Source organism: Chiloscyllium punctatum, chromosome 18 (genome assembly GCF_047496795.1).
Source record: "Chiloscyllium punctatum isolate Juve2018m chromosome 18, sChiPun1.3, whole genome shotgun sequence".
Taxonomy (NCBI): Eukaryota; Metazoa; Chordata; class Chondrichthyes; order Orectolobiformes; family Hemiscylliidae; genus Chiloscyllium; species Chiloscyllium punctatum.
In genome coordinates this window covers 56,015,760-56,027,604 of record NC_092756.1, presented here as the reverse complement: position 1 = coordinate 56,027,604, position 11,845 = coordinate 56,015,760, and the positions used below count along the sequence as shown (strand labels likewise).

Sequence of the window (11,845 nt, the reverse complement as noted above, 5' to 3'; positions counted from 1 at the left end):
TCAGACCTGCTTTCCTCCTTTAAGGTATTCCTGAAAACCTGCTTATTAGGCAATTCTTTTGATCACCTGACCTAATATCCCCATCTGTGGCCTTATGTCAGAAGTTCTCAATAGTATTTCTGTGGAATTATAACCATGATTAAAAAAAACAAACTGTTGTTGATTTGCACATACATTGTCAACTCGTCAATGTTACTGAGTGAATAATCTACAACAGCTCTTACCTAACTACATTGTGGGAGCACCCTCACCACACGAACTGCAGTTTTACAAGGAAGTCAAACATCACCTTCTCCACAGGCAATGGGGCTTTGGCACTAATCACTGGTATCTGTGGAGGGAGAAACATAGTTGATATTTCAGGTAGTGCAAAATGCATTATAGGGAGGGAAAATGGTGCAGAATTTGGATTTTGAAATTTGTGTTTTACAACGTGCACAAAGTTCTGTAAAACCTCTCATCCCATACCATGAAAATTTCCTTCTCTTCCTGTTCAATATGTCTTACCTTTCCCCTGCCCTTCACCTCCACACATTTCCAATGCCTTGGTCACAACAACAGTGTGCTGTCAGTGAAGTTTATCACGTGGTTGAGTATTGTCCTGACCCTCATTCACTCCGATTGGTTGAAGGTCCAACTAGCACCTCAAGCCCCCTTTCCCCCACTCTTATAAGTCCTGCGCTGACATCAATAATCGGAGGCCCATTGTGGGCTGGAGCATGCTCAGTGCTTCCTGATTTTGCTGCTGTTCATCAGGTCTGAGAGACAGAGGGCTCATCCCTGTTTCTCCTGATGTCAGACAATAACAACAACTACCTGCATTGTATGGAGCCTTTCACATTGACATATCTCCTAAAATGCTTCACGAATGATGGAAATGTTGATTAAAGAGAACGATTTTTAGATACATCTTTAAGGCGGACAGAGGGGGTTAGGGAAGATATTCCAAAGTTTTGTGTCCTCGGCAAGTGCAATCGTGGAGTGATATAGGTGGGGGACAGCTTATGCTGGAGACAGTTAGTGGCTACCCATAGGTTAACAACCTCATGTCGAAGCCCCCACCCCACACACCAGGCGTTGTTCTCACAGCCTGCCATTACACACGACCTATGGTTAGCCACTAACAGTCTCCAATAACAGCTAATCACCCTTCCCCAGCCAGAACGTTATCCACTCATTTATCCAACTGTTCTTCTCACTCTATCCCCACCTATCCTTTACTACTTTTATCCTCCACCCCCCCACAGTAACTTCTGCACATAAACTGATTTTTTTTTCTCAGTAACATCTGTCCTGAGGAATGGACACTGGGTCTGAAACTTTAACTGATTTTTCATCACAGATGCTGCCAGAGCTGCTGAGCTTTTCCAGAACCTCCTGGTTGTTGTTTCTGATTTACATCTTCCGCAGTTCTTTTGGTTTTAATTTACCGGGAGTTTGTAATTCAGGTCCGACAGCCTCTGTCCCAGTCTCTTCTGTCTCTCCCAACCCCAAACAGTGACACTGCACCTCCATAGCTCATGGACAGGGGTTGTCTTGCTGGCCACACCCCTTCATTTACTCCAATTGGCTGCAGGACCACACAGCCTCTCCTCCTATTGGTCTGGAGCTGCCATAAATCAGCCGGGCCCCATTGTGATGGGAGTGCAGGGCTAATCCCGCTCTCTGCCCTGAGATGAGCTTCATCAATCACATTTAATGGGGCAGCATCACAGAGCACAGGGCCTGGTGGCTATTCAGCCCATTAGGACTGTACTCACTCCCTCTGGAGATGCTGAAAATCTGTCCCAAGTCCCCTCCCATATACCCATAGCCCCCCAAATCTTTCCTTAAAAAGTAAAATTCCAAGTCTGTTTCAGAATACCTGCTGAATCTGTGTCGTTCAGACTGTTCCAGATGCTCAGAACTTACTGCGTAAAATAGTGTTCACATGTTCACCTTGTATTATTTGCCAATTACTTGAAAGTAGTTAGTAAAAGTTGTGACAGTGTTAACAATTCCTCTCTCTCTCACTCTGCAAAGTCAAGATCTTTTAACCAAATCTGCACAAGGTCGAAATCACTGCTTCACCTCCTCTGCTCCAAGGATAATTATCTGTGCTTCAGCTAGCTCTTCGCAAAAGAGCAGAATGCATCTTAATTTATTAAGATCAAAGAAACAAACCTTCTGTCCAATTCGTCCGTGCCAACGAGGTATCCTAAACTAATGGATTCCCATTTACCATCTATTGGCCTGTATCCATCAAAACCCTTCCGACTCATGCACCCAATTGGAAGCCTTATAAATGTTGTGATTTTATCAGCCTTCACTACTTCATCTGGTAGCCGCTCCCATACACACACCAACTCAGCTTGAAAACGTTGCCACTTAGATCCCTTTTAAATTTTTGCCCTCTCAACTTAAAAACAGGTGCTCTAGTTTTGAACCCACCTAACCTAAGGAAAAAGGACCCCAGCTACTCACCTTATTCACACGCCTCGTGATTTTATAAATCTCCATGAAGTCACCTCTCAGTCTTTGACTCTCCAGAGAAAATAGGCCCAGCCTATTCAGCCTCTCCCTGTAGCCCAAATCCTAAAATCCTGGCAACGTTTTTCTAAATCTTGTCCAAACCTTTTCAAGTTTCACAACATCCTTCCCAGAACAGGGAAATTCAAACTGAAAACAGAATTCCAGAAGTGGATTAATCAATGTCCTGTCTAGCCACAATATATCATCCCAGCTTCTGTATTCAATGCATTGACCAATAACGGAGAGCGTTAATGGAGTCCCATTTGCCAGCGGTTCACACTTATCCGTCTAAATCTTCCTCTTCATGTACCCAATCAAATGCCTTTTAAATGCTGTAATTGTACTAGACTCCACCCCTTCCTCTGGCAGTTCATTCCATACTTGCAATGCCCTCAACATGAATAAGATGCCCCTGAGATCCTTTTAAATCTTTTCCCTCTCACCTTATGCCTGTACCCTCTCGTTCTGGACCCACCGGACTTGGGAAAAAGTCCCTGACTGCTCACCTTATCCATGCCCTTCATGATTTTATAAGATCACCTCTCAGTCTCCAACTCTCCAGGGAAAATAGTCCCAGCCTATTCAGCCTTTCCCAATAGCTCAAACTGTCCAACCCTGGCAAAATCCTTGCAAATGTTTTCTGAACCCTTTCAAGTTTCTCAACATTATTCCAAGAACAGGGAGATTGGAACTGAAAACAGAATTCCAGAAGGGTCTTAATCAGTTCCCTGTCCAGTCACAATATGACGTCACAACAGCTGCATTCAATGCATTGACTAATAATGGGGAACTTACCAAATGCTGCATTCACTACCCCGCCTACCTGTGACTCTACTTTCAAAGAACTATGAACCTGCACTCCAAGGTCTCTTTGTTCAGCAATGTTCCCCAGGACTTTACCATTAAGTGTATTAATCCTGCCCTGATGTGCCTTTCCAAAATACAACAGCTCACATTTATATAAATTGAACTCCGTCTGCCATTCCTTGCTCCAATGGCCCATCTGATCAAGATCCTGTTGTATTCTGAACTAACCTTCTTCACTATCCACTACATCTCCAATTTTGGTGTCTTCTGTAAACCTACTGACCATACCTCATATATTCACATCCAAGTCATTTATTTAAGGGCCCAATATCCATCATTGCAGCACATTGCTGCTCACAGGCCTCTAGTCCGCAAAGCAACTCTCCATCATCATCCTCTGTCTCCTAACTTCACGGTAGTTTTGTAATGGCTTGCTCTCCCTGCATTCCATGTTATCTTCCCTGTTAACCAGTCTGCTTTGTGGAACCTTGTTGAATGTCCATACATACAACATTCACCGCGTGGCTTAATCAATTTTCTTTGTCACTTCAATACACTCACTCAAGTTAGTGAGACACAATTGTGCATGTACAAAGCCACATTGACTCTCCCTGATCATTCCTTACCTTTCCAAATAGATGGATATCCTGTCCCTCAGAATCCCTTCCAACAACTTGCCTGCCACTGACTTCAGGCTCACTGTTCTCTTGTTCCATAGCCTCTCCTGACCAACATTTTAAAATAATGGCACCTCACCTGTCGCGATCAATGATACAAATACCTCAGGACAGGCCCAACAATCACCTCCCTTGATTTCCAGAAAGTTCCAGGATACACCTGATCAGGTTCCAGGGCTTTATCCACCTTGATGCGATTTAAGACATCCAGTACCACCTCCTCTGTAACATGGACACTTTTCAAGTTATCACTGTTTATCTCTCCAAACTCTCGAGTTTCCATATACTTCTCCAGTAAAAATGACGTGAAATATTTGCATTTTCTCGCACCCCCTGTGGTTCCATAGACAGCCTTGTTGACCTTTAAGGGGTCCTATTCTCTGGTCCAGTTAATCTTTTGTTGTGATATATTTGTTTAATCTCTTTGGATTCTACTCCAGGACATCCCAGAAAGGCCTACTTCACGGACCATAATTTTCCTCTGACTTGATCAACAATGCCCTCCAACACATACCCTCCACATCCCGCACCTCCGCCTTTACCCCACGCCTCCAGCCACAATAAAGAATATAACCATGCGGTCTTCAGCTTCCACCCCACTAATCTCCAGATACAGCGCATTAATCTCATCTCTGTTATTTCTGCTACCTAAAGTCAGACCCCACCACCAGAGACATATTTCCCTCCCCAACCCTATCTGTGTTCCGCAGAGACCATTCCCTCTGCACCTACCATGTTCGATCCACACCCTCCCACCAACCCACGCTCCACACCCTTGACCCTCCCTTGCCGCCATGGGAAATGTAAAACGTGCGGCCACACCTCCCTCTGACCTCTGTCCAAGACCCAAAAAGGATGCTTTCACATCAGGCAGAGATTTGCCTGCACATCCCAAAACCTCATATACTGCATCTGGACACTATGGAAAATTTAACATCCAACTAACCGACACATCTTTGGACTGTGGGAGGAAACTGGAACACCCAAAGGAAACCCTCACAAACCCTGGGGAGAATGTGTCAACTTGAACACAGGCAGTCGCCTGAGGCTGGACTCAAACCCAGGTCCCTGGTGCTGAGGAAACAGCGCTAACCCTGAGCCACAATACTGTGGGATCTTTGGTGCTGATGCGCTGCCCCACTGATAACTCAGTCACTCACCCTGCCTCATTTCCTAAGAGGCAGCGATGACGCAGTGAGATTATCGCTAGACAGTTAATCCAGATACCCACATAACGTTCTGGAGACCCGGGGTTGAATCCCATCACGACAGATTTTGGAACGTGAATTCAATAAATATCTGGAAAAATTAATCGAGTGATGACAAGGAATCCACTGTCAATTGTTGTAAAAACCAATGTGGTTCACTCACGACCTTTAGGGAAGGAAATACCATCCTTACCTGGTCTGGTCTGCATGGGACTCCAGACCTATAGCAACGTGGTTGACTCTTAACTGCCCTCTGGGTAAACACAGCAATAAATGCTGGCCGAGCCAGTGACAGCCTCATCCTGTAAATGAATAAAGAAAACAGGTCAGGTTTTGTTCCTTCTCTAGTAGGTACATCCTACAAACTGAATCAGAAATGTTCTCGTACACAGTGAACAAATACCTTTCCAAGCCCTTAACACTACAGCACTCCGACGCCATGTTGGTAAAGTTAAAACCCCTTATCATTGCATCCATATCATTCTTACAGAAAACTGATGTCTCCTGGTGAAATCGTGTCTCAATTCCCCGCTAACTATTGGGAGAGAGTCTATCATACAATCCCAGTAAGAGGGTCATCCCTTTCTTATTTCTCAGTACCAACCAAATAAATTGCCTGGAGGTACTCCCAGGAATATCTTCCCGAAGCCCAGCCATAATGTTATCCCTAATCAAAAACACCTCTCTCCCTGCTCTGTTGGCCTCTTCCTATCTTTGCTATAGCATCTATACCCTGGAACATTAAGCTGCTAGTCCTATCCATCCCTGAGGATGCCTCTGTAATTGCTGTAATATCCCAGGGCCATCTTCAAAACCATACACTGAGCCCACCAGCCTGACCTGTCAGGTCTGTTGCACTGAAAGAAATGCAGTGCAACTGATCCGTCGCACCTCATTCCGTGACTTGTTCTTGCCTGCCTTGACAGTCTGACTGGTTCCCTCACCACCCGCTGCAGCTGTTTTGAGCAACTATATCCTTTAGGACCTGGCCAGCTCAGTCAGTAATTCTGTTGCAGAGCTAGTTTCGATTATGGACATTGAAATTCTCAGACTCATTTCTTTTCTCACTATCGCTTTAGGATTACTCTGACTCCCTCACAGGTTTGTTGCCTCCCGAGTGCCACTAGCAAATCTCGCTGCTCGTCAGGACCCCATGCTTTCCCCTTCCTATGCCATTGGTACCAATGTACAATGACCTCCCACTGGTTATTTTCCCTTTTCAGAATATTCTGCTGCCTCAGAGACATCCTTGACACTGGCACCAGGGCGGCACCACCCCATTCTGATCTGTCACTGTCAGCTGCAGAAATGGCAGACTGTGACTCTGACTAGAGAGTCCCCTATCACCATCGATCGTGTGGAACTGGATATACCTCATATTATCTTAGAAGCCAGTCTCAGTACCCAGTAACTTGGCTGGCAGTGCTACATTCCCCTGAAAGTCTATTACCACCTACGTTTTCCAAAACAGTATACTTGTCTGAGATGCGGACAGCCACAGGAGACTCCTGCAGTACCTGCCTAGCCCTCCTAGCTTTCCGGCGGTAACCCATCTACCTGACTGTATCTGCAGTATCCTGCATTCCTGACACTGCCACCTATCACACCCCCAGCTCCTGTCAATTCCTCACTGCCTTTAATCACTCCTACACTAATCCATGTGATCCAACAGGATTTGCAATCACACTTCCTGCAGACAATCATCAGGATCATTGAAACTCTCAAAAAATACTGCCCGAGAATAACTTAATGCTTACGTTTTATATCTTAAACATTTAATCAAGAGACCCTAAGACATTAAAAAGAAATCCTCACCTGACTCACGATTGTAGATTTAATAAAATAAAACCAACTAAGATTGATATTTGAAGAGACTGAAACTCACTGAGCTGATCCCCGACTCTGAGTACTTCCAAGGGTGAGGTCTCTCTGAGAGCAGCTGTGAAATGTCACTGTTTCTTTCCTCTGCCCACTCCATTTCCAGAGAGGTTTTTGACTTCACAGCAAGTCGGCTCAGAGAGGTCACTGCTTGATTTTATTTACTGGGGTTTGCCTTTGTGACCCAGACCAGTATTTATTGGCCATATTTACTTGTCTTGGAGAAAGTAGTGGTTAACTGCCTCCCTGAAATGCTGCAGTCCATGTACACAACAGTGATGTTTCGACAACAATCACCCTCTGGCCCCACAACCCTCCCTGTCTCTGTAATCCCCCTCTGGCTTCGGAAATTACATTTTTGTTTAATAAATTGGCCCAAAAATGTGAAATATTTCACGCCCAAACAAATTTCTGTTGATTGCCCTATTGGAGAGGCTGACACATGGACGTTGCAGTATTTTATCTCAAATTGTACACGTAGAATGATGGAACTTTCTTTTAAACATTGCTAAAAAGGGAGGCAATGGCTTAATGGTATTCCTGACAGATGAATGATATGTACAGTGTTCCGAGGAGTAGGGTTAGAATCCCAACATGGCTGATGGCAGCATCGGAATTCAATACAATCTAGAATGATAAGGCGAATGATGACCATGAAACTATTGTTGATTGTTAGAAAACCCATCTGGTTCACTAATGTCCTGTAGGGAAGGAAACGGTCATCCTCACCTGGTCTGGCCTACATGTGACTCCAGATCCACAGCAATGTGGTTAACTCTCAACTGCCCTCAGGAAAAGTACTTTAAAAACTGTCAACAAATACTCCGCAGGTATCACTTAAAAACTAGCTGTTCCCATTGGGACTGTGTAATTCTGATCGGCCTGAACTAAAACGGAGTTTCAGCTTCACCTTCTCCCTGTCTCACCTCACTCTGTTTACACCAAACTTCAAAACACTCTCATTGAGCCAAGCAGCCCTCACAATGCAGCCCTGTCATTTTCATTGTCTGCTCATACCTACACTGCCCTCAGCTTCCTATACTGTTCCAATGCATCTCACTGGGAGCTCAGGGACAGCACCTCATCTTTCAATTCAGCCCTTTGTAACCCCAGAGTCAACATGGACGTCAGCAGTTTCTGAATGAAAAGACAGCTGTCAGAAGCTGGATCATTCCACCTGAAAAGGTACTGAAATTTGAGTCCAAAAGGACTTTTAATGGCAAGTTTGCAGGTAATTGAAAATATGAAGTTTACAGGTTAACATCATGAAGTGGGTGATTGGGTCTAAATCTGAGAGTTCTTACAAAGAGACGAGGTGTAATCTGGATAAATCTGTGCTCCCTCTCAGGCCAATATCTCCTTCCTCTGCTGCAGGGCCCAGAACAGAGCACATACCCAAAGGGTGACCCAACCATGAATTTGTACATCTTTCTGCTTAACAAAAATATTGGAGATATTTTCCCACAAAAAGAATAGACAAACCTTTCTCCTTCCACAGTTAAGTGCCAATGATATTCAGATCCTGATGACACCATTGACTGTAAAAATTTGCGTTTGAGATCCCAGCCTCAATTATTCTGATTTAATATCCTATGAAATGAATTCACGAAACAAAACTCACAGTCAGCGCAGGAAGAATATAAAGACATACTTTTCTCTTGGTATGTGCTTGATGTGTAAATGTCTCTCTTCAAATCGCACCCCCCATCCTAGGAAGGGGACATGCACATGCGCCTCACCTGTACCTTGCCTCCAATAAAGATGGCAGCCATATCCCAGGGCCTATCACCGCCTAAGGGCCGCAGCCATTTTCCCATCTGCTGCAAACTTGGGACTAATAGTTTCTAATTCAGACTTACGAACCGCACAGAGTGTAATTAAAACTTCCCAGTCTAAAGTGACTCATTATCTCCCTGTCTCTGAGGCCACTCTCCCCTTCCCTGTGTGTGTCTCCCACATTCACCAACGGTCGAGTCAAGTGGCACTGCATCGGCTGAGTTACTGGTGACGTGTCATCCCAATGGCCACGCCCCTCATTCACTCCCATTGTTTGGATGATGAGCTGGTTCCACTTGGTCCACCAGTCCCAACACCTTTTTCTATTGGTCCGAAGCTTCCACTAATCAGCTGCACCCCCTTGTGAGGTCAGGGGTGGGATCTTCCCCCTCTCTGAATCAAACCCAGAAGGTGTATGGATGTTGTCAATCAGGAACAACAAGCAGAAAGTGCTGGGAAAGCTCAGCAGGTCTGGCAGCATGTGGGAACAGAAATCTGTCCAGTGGCCCTTCCTCAGATCCGATGGGAGCTGGGAAAATTAGAATCTTGACAGCATGGAAACAGGGTATTCGGGCCTAAACGTCCGCAGCGTCCCTCCGAAGGGTATCCCACGCAGAACCATTCCCCTACCCTACTACTCTATATTTCTCCTGACTAATGCACTAACCTACACATCCCTGAATATTATGGGAAATTTAGCTTGGCCAATTCAACTAACCTGCAGATTTTGTATTGTCGGAGATAGGGGTTAAAGTATAAATAACAGAGAGGGACAGAACCCAAAGAGAGACTGGAATATTTGGAAAGAAAACGGAGTGAATTACGATCTGGCTGGGAGGGTGCAGAGCTGTTAATGGAGGGGACTGGAACCCATATCTGGCAGCATCTCAGTGGAGGTGGCGGAAATGGCGACTGATGATCTACTTTCTGCTGCAAAAACAGACCCCGAGCTTCCAGCTGCCTGCCACTTTAACACATGCGCCTGTTCCCTGGCCAACATCTCTATCTCATGCTTACTGCAGTGTTCCAGTAAGGCCAGAACATACCAAATGGCCCCGTATTTCAAGGACTGCAATTTCCCCTCCCATGTGGTCAATACCATCCAATGTATTTCCTCCACTTCCTGCACCTCTGCCTTTGAAACCCACACCTCCAACTGCAACAATGATACAACAACCCCCCCGCCCCAAGTCCTTACCTTCCACCCAGATACAACACATTATCCTCTGCCATTTCCACCACCTACAATCAGACCGCACCACCAGATTCTTAAAGGGTTTGACAGAATAAATACTCATGTGTCTGAGGGTAAATACTGAGAGGGGAGTCTGAAACGAGATTCTGAGCCAGTCACAGAATCAAGAGTTCTGCTTTGGGTTCGTCAAGTATAAGGCAACACAGACAGGGGTAAGAGGTTTCAGCAGCATTGGAGTTCGGGTGAAGAGGAGATAAGCAACTGTTTAGAGATTGGAATTCCTGGTGTTTGGGATTGTGTAGAAGTCTAATCAGAAGGTCAGCTTCGCGTCAGATATAACAGCAGTATTGTGAAGAGTCTAGTTCTGCTGCATAGTTCCCAGTGAGAGGCAAAGGCTCAGCGGTTAGGGAAAGGAATTTGTAAGGCAACGGGTTAACCATTACAATGTTTCATTGGTGGAAACTGCACCTAATCAAGTAGTGGGAATGTGGTAAGCAGTTTGATAACTTAGTAACAGTGGAGTAATGGAGAGCGATGGTGGGGAGAGCTGGGCATCGTCAGTGTACATGTGAAACCCAACATGTTACTTTTGCACAATGTCACCTCCTGGCAGTATGTAGGTGAGATACAGGAGGGGCCAAGGATAGATCCATGAGGGACACCAAATGCAATGAATTCAGAATGGAAAGGGAGAGTGGAGATGGAGCAGGATTTTCCAACAACCGTAAGGTCAAATGTCAGTTTTTCACAGAATGGGAGAGAAGGACATAACCAGAAAAGACAGAACAAGGAACAATGTCTGTGAATCGGTGAAGGGGACTGATGAGGAGGAGGAGAAAAGAGAGTTGGAAAGTCTATGGTTTATTGAGATTAGGGTAAATGGTCAAGATGAGCTCTGATAAGGCTTGACATGCCATGAGATTGGAGAAAGATGTAGGTTTGGACAAAAACCGGGAACGCCACGTGAGGCAGTTTGACTTAGTGGGTTAGTGGGAGGGAGAGAAGCAGCAGATCGGGTTATCTCAGTCTTAGTAACAGAGAAAATCCATGTGCTCCAAACTCTTGTTGTTGGAGAGAAGGATGGAGGAGACAGGATGATGAACAGTGTTTCACAAAGAAACAAAACCTGGGTAAGTGATATTTAAAGTGAGGGAACAAACCTAATGTGTATAAATTTTATGCAAACTATTAAAACAAACGACTGAAGACCTGGTTCGAATCCCATCTTGGCAGATGGTGGAATCTGAATTCAAGAAAAATATAACTGGAATTAGGAATCTCCTGATCTCAATGGAACCATTGTCAATGGCGAAAGGAATCCTGCCAACCTGACAGTGGCCCAGCAAGCTACTCACTGTATTAATCACTGCAAAGTCTCAACAAAGGAATGAAACTGGATGGACCACTCGGCATCTAAGAAGGCACCAGAAAATACAACCACAGAATCAGCCCTCTCGATGGTGCAATGTCCTCCAGACTAAAATCTGGATTTTGGTGCCAAAATGTGCAGAGCTGTCTCACAGACCAATCAAGGAACCGCCCGACATACTCATACTCATGAAATCAACCCTTACAGACAATGACCAGACACTACCATCACCATCCCAAGAGATTGAGGTTGTGGTGATGGAAAAGCACAACAGGTCAGGCAGCATCTGAGGAGAATGAGAATCGATGCTTCTAGCCTAAGCCCTTCATCAGCCTGACCTGCTGTTCTTTTCCAGCAGCAGACTCTTGACTCTGATCTCCAGCATCTGCAGTCTTCACTTTCTCCTGAAGTCTCTGGATGTGTC

General features: G+C 45.1%; 1 long non-coding RNA gene across 1 annotated transcript; it reads right to left on the bottom strand.

Moving 5' to 3' along the window:
- Positions 1-272: 272 nt before the first annotated feature.
- LOC140488934 (uncharacterized) lies at positions 273-8,596 on the bottom strand. The gene is made up of 3 exons (XR_011963069.1): positions 8,564-8,596; positions 5,397-5,505; positions 273-331 (listed from the first exon to the last, which is right to left on the bottom strand). It is a non-coding gene; the product is annotated as an uncharacterized lncRNA (long non-coding RNA).
- Between the last annotated feature and the right edge of the window lie 3,249 nt (positions 8,597-11,845).